The 15,327-nt window shown below is 43.1% G+C and overlaps 1 long non-coding RNA gene across 1 annotated transcript; it reads left to right on the top strand.

Annotated features, from left to right (window-relative positions):
- Positions 1-2,129: 2,129 nt before the first annotated feature.
- LOC309335964 lies at positions 2,130-15,103 on the top strand. Its single transcript, XR_014153830.1, has 3 exons — positions 2,130-2,305; positions 13,869-14,035; positions 14,978-15,103. It is a non-coding gene; the product is annotated as an uncharacterized lncRNA (long non-coding RNA).
- Positions 15,104-15,327: the final 224 nt, after the last annotated feature.

Below are 15,327 nucleotides of genomic sequence, written 5' to 3'. Positions count from 1 at the left end.
AGCTAGTGATTATATCGTTGTGATGGATGAGGCACATACTCGCCCCCCCCCATCCCAAAGCCGTCCCTCACAGAGAGATGCTGAGAGATGCCCTGCTTATTAGTTGTGCAGGAGTCGCTGCCCCCAGGCTCAGTCATTCCCTAATTCCAATTCAGGTCCACTGCAAAGGTAAGCACGGGTGGACACTCCTTTATTTCACTCGTAATTGCCAGCCTTGGATTCCTAGTCACCTCTTGAAACAATGATGAGGAACCTCAGGCATTCCTAGGGGCCAAATGCAGCCCCCCCCGGCTCCTCTAACTGGCCCTGGAGATTCCCCCCCCCCCAGGCCACATCTAATTCCTAGCCACATCCCTCTCCCCAGATCATATCCTTCACTAGCCCCTTTTTGCACTCCCCATGAGCATGTTCAGCTGGCTGCAATGCGCCCTTGACCTGTGATAATGCCTCTTCCCTGCCCTGATGGATGGATGATTGAGAGTTGTGCATCTGATTGTGGGTAGACATTAGCCTACCAAACAAATATAAATGTTACATTTGCTGCTCCACCAACCTTTGCCCCTGGCCCACCCACCATTGGCATGTGGCCCCTGGAAGGTTGCCTAGAAAGGAATGTGCCCTTGGGCTGAAAAAGGGCCCCCACCCCTGTATTTAAAGGGATTAGAATAATAGCATTGTAGAAGGGATCCTTAGGGTCTTACATGAAACATCTATAGCAGATGGCCATCCAACCTCTGCTTAAAAACCTCCAAAAACAAGAGTCCACCACCTCACTGCTGAAAAGGTCTTACTGACAGAAAGTTCTTCCTGATGTTTGGTCAGAATCTCCTTTCTTGTAACTTGAAGCCATGGGTTTGAGTCCTACCCTCCAGAGAAGAATACAAGCTTGTTCCTTCCTCCATGGAACAGCCCTTTAGATATTAGAAGATGACTATAATATCTCCTCTCGGTTTTCTCTTTTCCAGGCTAAATATACCCAGTTCTTTCAACTATCCCTTATAAAACCTGGTCTCCAGACCCTTGATCATCTTGGTTGCCCTCCTCTGCACATGTTCCAGCTGGTCAACATCCTTCTTAAATTGTGGTGCCCAGAACTGGACACAGTATTCCAGCCACCTGTAATATTTCTCAAATAAAGGATTTATTTTGGCAGGGAGGCGAGGAACAAATGTGAATTTACTACAGCCAGTTCAAAGTTTTAATCAGAACTTCTTGGAACTTTGCACATTTGAATAAGAGTGTAGTGGACCATGCCACCTTCTTCAAGACTGACTTGCACAAACGAAGGTGCAAAGGTCCAGGGTTCACCTCAGAGCTGCAGAGTTCTCAGGGGATCTGTATTTTAATACAGGGAGGTTGCACTCCTCTGGATGCTATAGAGTTCTATAGAGTGCAATTAGCATTCTAAGTTACAGAGTTTCATAGAGGACAGCAAGAGGTAAATTGGATGGATTTGAGTAGCAGCAGGGAATGGGTGGTGCAAGGTTAGTCATGTAAGAAAACAGCTGCTTCCGCTTTGATTTCTGTTTGTTGCAATCAGCACTGTCCCCCTTTTCCTACAGTTCGATTTCCACCAAATTCTATCAGCAGTATTCAACTAATTTCCCCACCCCTTTCCTTACCCTCCATGAAACCAGTGCCCTCCCCAAATCTGCTTGGGCTTAGAATGTTTTGTTGCACAAGGAGAAATCCTCAAGCAGTACACCTTAGCAGTACACTGAAAACAACCCTAGGTTATTCTTCATGCTTTTTGCTATTTAACATAATTTACATAATTATCCATGTAAGTTACAGATTTAATGTAATTAATGGCACAATCATTTCCACACCATTCATTTCAGTGCAAAGGAAACACAATTTAAATGGAAAGATGTCATCAATTATGTGTGTTTTTTTGCATACCAAAAACAATAACAGGCGCAAATACCAATTGACATTAATTGGGCAGATTGTTGTTCCAGATATGAGATAAATAAGTAAACATTGCCAATTCCAACTTCTGTTTTCATTTTCATATGAATTCTCCAGCATCCCTAGCAAGACACACATTTCTCAGAATTAGGCAATCCAGTTATTCCCACTGCTATTTCTTCAGCCAGCTTCTCCTTAAGTAAAAGCTTTGGGGAGCAGGAGGAGAATCAGCCACACGCTTCTCTCCTGAAGCTCCAGGACTTAGCTCTGGGCAGAACTTCAAGAACTTTCAAGCCTTTCTTTTATCTGCTAGGAAACCATCTGAAAGTGATTTTTAAAAAATCTGCTTCTTAAAAGACGTCGTTTGGAAACGCATGTGCTGCCATGCAGAGAAGTAAGTATGCAAGTCTTTTAAAAATAGCATGGAGTAAAGCTGGAATTCCATCTGTAGAAACATTTATACAAGAATAATCAATGACAGCTACAAGTTCTATCTGTTCTAGTTAATAGTTTGGCTAAATGGCAAAGAAGTCACTGGTTGTTCCAAAACAGTAGTTTTTCTGAAGTTGCCCCTGCTGATTACTTTCTATGGGAGAATTAATTCAGAGAGTGTTGGGCCACAATCTAATGGAGAAGCCGAGTTCTCACAAGTAGCAGAGGAGCAGGTGGAGCTGTTTCAGGTCTACCCCACTTCTGACTGCAGGTGGGCCTTGAATGTTCTCACCACATCTGCTGTCCTGTTCAGAATACATGTATATTATAAGCATCCAGCTTTCTAAAACTATGATGTTTGCATAGTTAGTCCACAATACGAATGGCGCCAGAAGTCTTTGTTGTACAATTCAGAACATGTAATTATGTCAAGACTGAAACAGAGCCAAGTATTGGGGACTAGAAGTAGCCTGAGATGTGTGATGAAGAGAGCATAACCTGTGAGGATACATTTCCTGCAACCACAGCCATCCCACAGAACTGCCCAGGTCCTCTGCCTCCTCCCTCTCTGCATGGCTCTGGTTAGGGAGGTGGTGGAGATCCTTGCGGGGCAGGGGGTGGGTGATAGAGCTGCTGGCCACAGCTACCAGTGCTGGGCACAGGTCACCCCAAAACACAGAGCGCAGGGTCATTGTCCATATTCACCTCCCCCACCCTGCCTGTAACAGTGAAGCCCCAGCCCCCTCCCATACACCTGTGACTTGGGTACAAGGCAGCCTTTCCACAACTTTCTCTGCATGTCTAGAAGCATCTTGTTGTCTTTTCAGTCCTGGCTCACAAACACATCTCTTCGCAAACAACGTGTGCTCTTCCTCTCCTCGTGGCTCCTTGTTAGCCAGCTTTCCCAAGCTCTCGCTCACATCCACATCCTTCCACACCTAAACATTTCACTTGCATCCAAGATGTGGATGGAGGAGATGGAGGCACCTTCTGGGGGATGGATTGTGACATATACAATTCCTTACAAAATCTTCCAACTGGACAGCCCTAGAAAATTGTTAATTTGTTTTGAAATGAATCTTTGTCTGGAATATTGGCATTTCTTGAAATGATAGTACTGTGCTATCATGATCCTTGATATTTGTGTTTTTTGTATATATTTTTTGTTTTGTTTCATATATTGTGTGCTGCTTTGAACACAATTCCTTCTGTGAGGACAAAAGGCACATGGGAAAGAAATTAAAATCTTATCTAATCTAAAATAAAATATTACCTTTATTGGACAGAAAATGTGCGACTCTCTTTGGGTTTTGTATGTGACACTCTTGGGAGCCTTCCTTTTCATTTTGAAGAGGCTCTGAAGTCAGAATGCATCCTGCAACTAAGTTATTTCAGAAGGTCACGGTGAGGGCTGCCTAGGGGAACCATCTGTCTTTAAAGCAATTTGAGATTACAACATGCTGTCTTCATTCCTCTTTCCCATATTTTTCGGTGAGAGTCATTGCTTAATAGCCAAGTACGAACAGGCATCCTCTCCAAGACATGCGCCAGAACAGTGTGCCAGTAAACAGAATTTTAACTGCAAGCCAGAACTCTCTGTGCATTAGTCACCCATGTGGCTTCCCAAAGATGAGGTGATCTTGGGCAAATGCTAGAGTCAGTTTTGAGCAGGATTGCCTGAATATGCAGCAAGCTGCTTCAGGTGGTAGGATTTAGAGGAACAAATGAAGGAAGAAAAGAGAAAAGGAAAGAGGAGGAGGGAGGGGAAGGGGATGAAGGTGAACTTGGAGGGGTTGCAAGAAGAAGAGCAGGAGGAAGTGGAACTGAGGTTCAGACGAACGTGGAAGTACAGAAGTTTCAGAATAGAAATGGTGGTTTCATAAATTGGTGGAAGGTGAGGTGAAAAGGGGCACTTTGCAGTTGCAATGTGCGGGAGCTGACCATGCGAGTGGCCTGTGTGCCAGGGAGGCTACACAAAAGAAGGGGGAGGCATGGACAGGAGGTGACGGTGAAAACTGGGGGAAAGAAGGGCTGTTGAATAAAAGAGACAAGGAAGGTGAAATGAAAGCTTTGGAGATGCATGGGGGCAGGAAGTGGAGGCTGGAAGAGGTCAAGTTCCCACAAGATCTAAGAAGAGCATCCCATGCCTTCTGGAGCCATTGCTCCAAGAGGGCCTTGCTCCCCAAGCAAGGCAGAGAGCTTAAAAGCCCCCTTTTGCATTCGGGTTTTCCCAGTGCAAGGAGGACCCTTACCAAGGCAAGGAGGGTTGATTCAGTACCCTGTTGCTCCAGCAGATGACATCATTGCTCCTGGTCTGGGGCGGGGGACCCTAAACTGCTCTCTCCCTTCCCATGCATTCCTCTGCATCACTGATCCCAAGACTGGGATAATGAACAGGAATGTCACCAGCAGGGATGTTGCAGCCCATCTCAATGGTGCACTTAAACGTTCATCAAGAAGATGTTCCCAGTATTCTAATGAATACTTAACCTTGTCACTATACACTATACAGAACTGGAGCTCGAGAACAGTTTGCATACTCACTGCTTCATAGAACTACTTTGGGAGACTAAGTTTGCAAGTGTAACTTCATTTTACTGGGCGTATGCCCCATTGAATTAAACTGGATTTATTTCTGAGTAGACATGGTTAGGGTGATGCTCTGAAGTAATCCCTCCCTCCAAACCAGAAAGGGATGCAAATAATCTCATAGTAGGGGGGTTTGGGGGGAAACGTCTTAAGTTTTCTTTCTCAAACCTGTAGCTTTCTGAAAAGGGCACACTTTTACTGTTGGAATTAATAATGATCACTAGACAAAATTCACTTAGATGATATGAACTAGCCCATTTCTCAGAGATTAATCATGGATCCAGTTTAAAAAATGATCATTCAGGTAGTTTCTGTCAGCTGTCAGAAGAGCCCCAGGCTCTCATAATACTAGACATTTTTGCAATGAGCTATGAGATGGTTTTGATGCTTGGATGAAGGCATATAAACCACCGGCTGGAAAGATTATAGGTGCATACGAAGAAACCAAAATCTCCATACTGATGATGCATGAATAGGAGAATAGTGATAGAACAGAAAAAAATTACTGAAGGAAAGATAAATCATAATATATTGCCAGATTTAAGAGGCAAAAATTAACCTGCCACAAATACGTTTCAGCCTCTGACTTCTGTGCAGGATGGGTTGCAAGAGAAATACCATGCAGAGATTCATATTTCAGAGAGCTAATAACAAGCACCTTGCTTTAACAGAGCATTAGAGGTCAAGTCACATTTTTCAAACATCAAAAAGGAATGGCAGGACTCAAAAGATTAATAATAGCCTAGGAAGGGTTTTGCTGGTAGGTTTTTAGTTGCGACTTGCTTTCACATTCAGCCCTGTTCTGCTTCTGCCTGGGTCATAGAATCATAGAATCATAGAGTTGGAAGAGACCACAAGGGCCATTGAGTCCAACCCCCTGCCAGCTTGCAACACACGGTGTGAAATGCTGAGAGTCTTTTACTCCCCACTCTTGTGGCACATCTGCCCACTATATCCAATGGCAATGGCTGGGTCAACTGAATTCTGGGTGGGCCAGCAGGCAGTGTGATCCCGATGGACATAGTGTTTTATGTTTTATGGAGTGGAGATGATGGGAGTTGTAGTCTAACAACATCTGGGGACCCAAAATTGAGAAAGGCTGGTGTAGGCTATAATTGTGGAGCGGGGGGGGGGGGGGAATGTTTTCCTTCAGTATTTCATGCCTTCCGAAGGCACTTCAATATCTTAAACTTAAATACTGTGCACAAATATCTTGGAAATGGGTCCCAGTGAATTCAGCTGACATTCTTTCTGAATAAATATTATAGGGCTGTCCCTAACCAAGTAGATTTGAGGAGTTTCAATACTTCATGAACATAATCTACTATGGGAGAATAAAGGGCAGTGCTCAAAGGAATTCTTTGAGAGCTTGTGACCACCATCATGCACCAGAAAAATCACATTTTGGGGGCATTTTTGTAAAAAAACAAAAGCTCAACAACTTTTGGGGTGTCCTGGATTTTACTTTTTGAAATATGGCAACCCTATCATTATTATTCCTCTTCATGGATCACTGCCTTGTCGTGGCAAAGGGGCTTGAATAACTCAGAGAAGCTATGAGCTATGATGCCATGCAGGGCCACCCAAGACGGACAGGTCATAGCCAAGAGTTTAGACGAAATGTGATCCATCTGGAGAAGGAACTAGCAATCCACTCCAGTATTTTGACAAGAAAACTCCATGGACATAGAAAAGAAGCTTTGAGAAGAAAATGAGAGTTCCCAAGGTATGCTCTGATTCATGGGGTCACGGAGAGTCGAACACGACTAAGATGACTAAACAACAACAAACAACATCATTATTATTACATTTATATTCCACCCTTCCTCCAAGGAGCTCAAGGTGGCATAACTGGTTCTCCCCCTCTCTATTTCATCCTCAGATGCAGTGACTGGCCAATGTCACCCAGTGAGTTTCATGGCTGAGTGGGAATTTGAACCCTGGTCACATGGGAGTTTTGGTCTCACAGGGCCAGTGCACCCATGAGGCAAGGTGAGGCACCCACCTCAGGTGGTAGGAGCCGCAGGACATCAAATCCCACTGTAGATATTTATTTCCTCATTGTTCCTAATGTAGGTCTTCATTACCTCCTTCTTTCCTGGTGAGGAAGGAGCCACCATTTTGTGGTTTACCTCAGGCACTGAAATATATTGGGCTGGCTCTGGTTTCTCCTCCCATGAGTCATCAACCTCATTTTTTTCTGGCCTTCATATATTTTACATTGGGGTGTCTTAGTGGCAGGAATTATTTGTGGTAGGTTTTTGTAGATTTGACTGGAGTTCTGGGCCTACTGATAGTAAAAATCTGCTTGAATCACAGGTAGATTAAAAGTTGTAAATGTAAATCAATTTCTTATTTTGTTATGTACTGTAATAATAGAACTAGGGGTTATTCCATGAATTTAACATAGAATTGATTTAAGACAAAAGGCAATATTCAGCTAAATAACTGAGCAAACCGAACAACTTCCGCTTGCACAACAGGACTCCCCCTGCCCCACCCACTGCCACACAGGCCCTGCCCTGTCCCCAAATCTGCTCCAAAGGGTTGAGGGAACCCCCAAAACAGATTTAGGGTGCAGGGGGGCAGAGAGGAGGGGAAGTTCCGTTGCACAAACAAAAGTCATTCCACTCATGCAATTATTTCGCTGAAATAACAATAGCAGTAGTAATAGGTAAACATAAGAATTGCAGGATAGGGGGTAAATAAAGAGTTGGAAGATAATAACTTCAGCTACTGTTTGGTAGAAGAACCAAATTTGGTACACCACTACTCCTTTATTTGACTTCCACATAAAACCATTCCGAAAACTTGACCTGATATAATAAGGTAATGGAAAATCAAGGAATCTCATTGATGGAAGGAGTGACTTAAGCATATCACCATGGAAACCCCAGGATGTCATAGGACAGCCAGCCAGCCCTAATTTCAGTACCACTACTTTTTGCTTTATCAGGTAAAGCAGTAACACTGAACACTGAATTGCTTCAAAAGTTTCAGTCAATTTTACTTTGGAGATTCTCAAATATCTTCATTTTAAGAACATTTTCAGGCTTCAAAGACTGAGTCTGAAAATCCAAAAGTAAAATGAATATTCAGGTTACCAAAAATTGTTTCAGTAGGGGAAACAAGTTCTCAACAAAACCCAATAGCAAGTGTAAGTTTGGGAAACAGTTTTTAGTGTGTGAACCAAGAAAAGTAAATTCATTTGGAATAATTCTGAAGTAAAATCAAAATATGCAAACAATGAAAAGATTTGCATCCAAATTTTAGTACTAGAATATTCATTATAACTTAAACACAGAAACAAACGCAATCATATTGATTATTTACATCCCAGTTTTAACTGTCAACATTAAGTATATGAGGAAGGGGGAGGGATAGAGCCTGAGAACTTAGTGACATGAACAGTTTCTTCTCACATCCTACCAGAGTCACTCAGACCTCTTTTTAACATGCTCTGTGATTTTTTTGTTGTAAAATCATTGAAAACGGTTTTTTCCAGATGCCCAGATACATGATAGAAGAAGTACACAAGTGTCTGTCATGGGGGAAACAAAGAAAGAAAAGAAAAGAAAAGAAAAGAAAAGAAAAGAAAAGAAAAGAAAAGAAAAGAAAAGAAAAGAAAAGAAAAGAAAAGAAAAGAAAACAGCAAGTTGTAGGCCACCACTGCTGGCCACTTGAATAGGGGCCCTGTGCTTGACAGAATAGTGAATCAGAACAAAACCGGAGTCAAACAGCTATTTGTCAAGTGCAAAGATGCACAAAAGTTGTGAGAATATGGGTCTTTCTGTAAAAATGTGCCAGAGACTTTTCTGTAGTGCCAGTACGAGACCCCTGACGGATTGTTGCACTGTGAGTGGCGCATTGTATGTGGCAATAAAGAGACATCTGGTCAGTTCTCTTTGCGAAAGAAAGCTCTAACTCAGCTTAAATAAATTGATCAATCCCTTGTATTTTTAGAGATTCGCTTATTGCCATTGGATTTGGAGTATTGCTCTCTCTTTCCTGAATTTATCACGTAAATAGCTCACACCTGTCTTTACTCTGAAAATTAAATAATCCATGTTTCTTGCCTGCCACCATTTTCCCTTTCATTCAGATATATAGTGCACATTTAATATTCCAATAACCCAGGCCATTCAACAGAACCGCCTTTTCTTTTTTCCTTTTTGAAGGACTTTTTCTTTTTTATTCATAAGATAACTTTTACCTCCACCTTTGTGGAATCAGGATGCAGGCAGTGGGTGGGCAGCACAAGGAGAGGACCTCAAAGCCCAGGAAACACCACAGGCAGAGTCTGGAAGGTCATGGTGTAAAAGCGGGGGAGCCCTCTCCCCCATAAAGGTAAAAGCAAAGGGACCCCCGACCTTTAGGTCCAGTCGTGGCCGCCTCTGGGGTTGCGGCACTCATCTCGCTTTAATGGCCGAGGGAGCCGGCGTACAGCCGGTCACATGGCCAGCATGACTAAGCTGCTTCTGGCGAACCAGAGCAGTGCACAGAAACGCCGTTTGCCTTCCCACCGAAGCAGTACCTATTTATCTACTTGCATTTTGACGTGCTTTCGAACTGCTAGGTGGGCAGGAGCAGGGACTGAGCAATGGGAGCTCACCCCGTCGCGAGGATTCGAACTGCTGACCTTCTGATCGGCAAGTCCTAGGCTCTGTGGTTTAACCTACAGCACCACCAGCATCCCCCCATAATGAGGGGTAATTTCTGTTTTTTAATAAATCTTTTTTATTGAGTTTTACATTGCAAATTGAAATTCAAACAATAAACATCATCATAATCATTTAGGATTCCCTCCACCCTTCTATGGTTACCGTTTTCAATCTTTTCCCACTGCTTCACTTATTTTCTTTAATTTTCTTAAATAATCCAATTTTACCTTAGCTTTTAATACATTACAAGCATTCCTCAAATCCTGCCAAAGTTTTCAGTTGTTCACAGTGTTCTCTTAAATACATTGTAAATCTTTCCCAATCCTTCTCTTCCTGGTTTCTGATTTTCCCGGTCAATTTCGCCATTTTGGTGTAGTCCATCATCTTCATCAGCCATTCGTCTCTGTTTGGGACTTTATCTCCTTTCCATCTCTGGGCCAGTAGTATCCGTGCTGTTGTCATTGCATACATAAATATTCATTTCTGCTCCTTTGGTATCTCTGCTCCTAAAATTCATGGTAAAAATGCCTCTGGGTTTTTCACAAACATTATTTTAAACATTTTTTTTCAACTCATCAAAGCATTTCCCATAATGCTTTTTTCATCTTGCATGTTCACCACATGTGATAGAATGTGCCTTCCTTCTCCTTACATTTCCAACATACATTTGAAGCAGGTCTATAAATCTTTGCCAGTTTTATCGGTGTTAGGTACCACCGGTACATTATTTTCATATAATTCTCCTTCAGCACACAGCATGCTGTAAATTTTAGGTTCTCCTTCCACAACTTTTCCCAAGATGAAAATTGAATATTATGCCCAATATCTTGTGCCTATTGTATCATTACATAACTTCTTCATCCTTAGTGTGCCACTCTAGCAACAACTTATACATTTTAGAAACAACTTCACATTATTTTCCAATAAATCTTTTTCAAACCTTGAAATTTCCTTACTAAATCTATTTTTCTTATCAATTTTAAACACATCATTTAATTGGTGATATTGCAATCAATTTGTTACTAAATGTCTTATATCCTCAAATCTTTTCAACTTTAATTGCTGTTCCACTTCCAATAATAACTCTTTATAGGTTGCACATTCACTTTTTACATTAGTCTTTTTCAAGGATATTGCTTCCAATGGGGAAAGCCACCATAGTGACTTCTGTTCTAACAGATTTTTATATTTTCCCCATACACCATAAATTGATATTCTCACCAAATGATTTAAAAACCATTGCACTTTGTGCACTTTGGTCTTCTCATACCAAAAATATGCATGACATCCAAATCTGTTATCATGACCCTCAAGGTCTAGAATATCTGTATTTTTAAAAAGTTATCCATCCCCACAGCCAGCAGAGGCAGGATGCTTCATAATATACAGTCATACCTTGGATCCCAAACTCCTTGCAAGTTGAACGTTTTGGCTCCTGAATGTTGCAAACCCGGAAGTGAGTGTTCCGGTTTGCAAACGTTCTTTGGAACCGGAACGTCCGACGCGGCTTCCACGGCTTCTGGTTGGCTTCCGATTGGCCTTGGTTTCTGAATGTTTTGGAAGTTGAACAGATTTCCAGAACTGATTCCGTTCAACTTCCGAGGTAGCACTGTAATTTCAAATCCGGCAGTGAAAATCCACCTCTTTCTTTAACACCTGTTAATCCTTGGGTTTTCCCCCTGCCAGATAAATCTAGAAACATCTTTTTGCCATTGTTTGATGTGTCCCACTCCACTGGCTATGGGTATTGTTTGAAATAAAAATAGCATTCTTGGCAATACATTCATTTTCATTACTTGAATTCTTCCCCATAGTGATAAATTCATCCTTCCCCAAACATCCATATTTTTCTTTATTTGTTTCCAGGTTCTTACATAATTATCCTTAAAGATACAGTCATACCTCGGGTTGAAGTAGCTTCGGGATAAGTATTTTTGGGTTGCGCGCTGCAGCGACCCGGAAGTGGATGAATCCGCATGCCAAATTTTTGTCCAGAAATTCCCTTAACATGGCTAACCAGTGCACATAGATAAATTAGGTACCACTGTGGTGGGAAGGAAACAGTGTTTCTCTGCGCTCTGGAATCCGTCACAGTGTTCCGTTGCACCAAAAGCAGTTTTGTCATGTTGGCCACTGGACCCAGAAAGCTGTCTGTAGACAAACACACTCATCCCTCGGCCTGAAGTGAGATGAGTGCCACAACCCCATAGTCACCTTTGACTGGACTTAACCATCCAGGGGTCCTTTACCTTTTCTTTTTTTTAACCTTTTATTATTGTAACATATTTTTATGTTACTGAGCATTTCTGTAATGTTTTTGTTTTAGTTCTCCATTGTTGCTTCCGTTTTCTATACACCACTTAGAGATACTTTAAATATGTTAAATAATCAAATCACTGTTCTACAAAGCGTGTTCTCCTTCATGGAGAGCAGGTGTTGCGGTGGGGGCCGCCAGGACACTCCAAAGTTGGGGGGCGGGCTAATTGATCGTTGGCCACTGATGCGATTGGGGCTTCCCTTGTTGTTGGGAAGAAGTTAATGTTGCCATTTATTGATTGACAGCCAGAAATAGTAAAACTCCTTGCACGAGGCTAGGGCTTCCTCTTTTCGCCCGTGCATTGGATTGCCCGTCCCTCCCTCCCTAGAATAGGGTTGTTTGCTTTGACCTTGCTATGCCTGTCATGGGATCGTCTGCTTTGGAGCGGGGGCCTGGTAGGAATTTTGTCCATCTGGCTGATTGGCTGGGGCCATTTGGTTTTTGCCTACTGCGTAGCAAATCGTCACAACTTGTAAGGTTCACGGTTAGGCATTGGTTTATGGTTTGGTTGGTTGAGGGGCATGAATTGGCTGTGCCTGCCCCTCTAATGCTGCTGCTGCAAGGGATTCTGTTAAAGGAATTGGGAGCTAACTATTGCTTGTCCACTCTGTCAAGGGGGCTCGGGCCATAGCAATGAGCTCCTGGTTGCTTTTGGGGTGAGGGCAGGTTCCCTGCTCCGCCTAACCCCCAAGTGTATTCCCCCATTCTGACCTTCGCATCATGCGGATTGTCAGTCTGTCCCCCATGGTGGGGGCAGATAGTCGCAACCAATGCCTACGCAACCACTCACAAATTTGTATTTTAATAAAGTTGTGGCCAAAATTATGCCAGAAATCTTAAACAAAAATTTCTGTATGATGTGTGAGTTATTGGGGTGGACCTGTGGACTTCGACACGCAAGCAGCATTTCGGAAGCCCTTGCTTCTTGGTATATGAAAGGGCAGAGCTACAATGGCTTTAGCCTTTGTTGGGGGGGGGAGTTGGACTTGGGGAGGTTACCTCCCCCCAATCCTTTGGGGCTGGGTCAGGTGTTCCCTGGGTCAGGAGAGAGCCCTGGGTTGGTGTATGTGCATGTGTGTGTGTGCCCTAATACTCACAAATTGCATGGTCCATACAGTATTTCTTTGGTACTGGCACTTCCTGCTAGTCAAAAATATAAATGAAAATATCCCTGCTATGCAGAACGATCAAGATTCTCAAATAAGGTTCATGTATTTGGATAAGCACAGATAAGCATCTTTAATTTGATATGCACATCTGAAGTTCCTTCTGTTGGGGGAGAAATGTGTGGCCTTTGCTGGGGTATTTGCCCCTTCCATTTCCCAAATCGGCTGCAGCCTGGAAGTTCTTCCGTCTCTTGCAATTAACTGAGCTTGTTGAGCCTCCACAGTTTCCACCGCCTCTGGGATATTTGCCCAGTGTGGGCAAGTATTATTTTATCTAGGCGTTGTGGGATTATCTGCACTGCAGATAATGACTGTGTTCGAGAAATCTACCTTTTCAGGCTTCCCTGAGGGTGGGGGCGGGGGTGGCACAACTATGTGAAGTGATCCTTCATGCCTCTTCTCCCCTGCACTGCTCCTTGTCCCCATTGCCTCCCACTAGGTTGCCAGATCACGTAATGGTGAATCGGAGTGAGCTGCACAAGTGTCTCATGTAAAGCGAGAGGATAATGATGTGAGAGTGGTGGTTGCGGAGAGTAAGAAGGGAAGAAATAACTTGCATATTAGTGGCTTTACGGTGCAGAGTGAGGAGGCAGATAGCATCTCTCTTGCAATGTCAGGAATGTGAGAAACAACATTTACATATGGCAAGTTACATGAAGTTCATATTGAGATGAGGTAACGTGTTGGAAATGCTTCATATTAAGATAAGACCATTTGAGAGCTATCACTTTTAAATGCATGTTTCCTATATCCTTTTGTTATTTTCACAAGAAAAGAAATATCTTTTTCCAGGTAAAAGCAAGGAGGTGGCTGCGTGGCAAAGCCTTGGATCTCCGTGTGTGTTGCCAGAAGTGACAGGAAATGGGTCCTTGAGGTTGGGTGGCGTGAGGACACCCAGGACGTCTTTCGTAATGGCCCTGTCCATAGCAGGCAGTGGGAGGGGCCAGCAGGCCTAGCAGGTGAGGCTGCTTTGTTTTCCTGCCTCCTATTTACTGAGAGAGGGGGGAACAAGGCTGGAAGGAGCCTGGCACAGTGTGGGCACCGCTGCCCATGCAGATGGCGAGAGGAGCAGGAGCTCTTCTCAGCCATTATGTGATCAATTCCATCATTGCTGCATTGGCAGAGATAGAGATCGCTTGATGCCCCACCGTATTGGCATACTGGGCTTGGCAGTTTCAAGCCTGTATTAACATGGCACTTCCTCCCCAGTTAAAGTCCAGCAGGGTACCCACCACCACGCCTGCTCAGCAGAGGCACACAGCCCAGCTGCAAGGCCTTGCAGAAGATGCTGGCAGGCCTGGTCTTGCACTATCGGGGGGCCTGTAGAAACACACAGCCTGTGGCTTTTGACCAGGACAGGCAGCCCCAGAGCCAGAGAAGAGGAGAACCAGACAGGTGTCTTCGTGTTTTAAAAAGATACTGTTTTGTGCTCACCTGGCGGAAATTGTATTTCTTGTGCTTTAAAGACAACTTATAATGTGTGGATGGCATTTTTCAAAAAGCTTAAATTTAATAGATGTGATTAATCTCCACCTCTCCTAATTTGTTTCCCCCACTGCAGAAATTGAAGGCTAGTCCTGATAGCCAATTCTGAATTAATCATAAGCTATTATCAGATATCTAATTAAGAAATTACTGTAACCAGTAATTAAAGGAAATTGCTACATTATAACTAGTAATTTATTAAATGGCAATACTGAATTGGCAAAGACCAGGGATTCAGTTCCAGTTAGTGGGCGCTGGAGACAAGCAACGGATTTTAACAGCATCAAAAGTGGATTTGGAAAAAGTTTAATTCCCCATCAAGTTATTCTTTAAGATGCACCTTTAAAAATAACAGTTAGCTGTGAGTTCATGCTCAATGAACCAGCAAGTCTCTTTGCAAACTGTCATCCTTGAAGGCTTTAGACCTATACAGACGACATACCTAAGGGTCATAGAACCATAGTTGGAAGGGGCCTTGAGGAATGCAGGAATCTCAACTGAAGCATCCAAAAACCATACATTCAACTACACTCAGTGCTCCCTTGCCTTCGTGTCATGAAACCTATGAGGACACAATCACTTCCTCCCAGGGTTCCCAGAAGTTTGAATTTGTCACTCAATTCCTCCATGTTTATGAGGATAAAAAAAGTCATGGAGGGAGAGAAATAGGATCACTGACTTGCTCATAACATCCACATGCCACTTGGTTCTTCTGCTAAAGTTTAGGCATGTATGAGCTGAATGTGCAATCTGCCCCCTGCAGAAA

This window comes from Podarcis erhardii, assembly GCF_964252035.2.
Source record: "Podarcis erhardii genome assembly, chromosome: 1".
NCBI lineage: Eukaryota > Metazoa > Chordata > Lepidosauria > Squamata > Lacertidae > Podarcis > Podarcis erhardii.
This window is presented reverse-complemented; position numbering and strand designations above follow the sequence as displayed.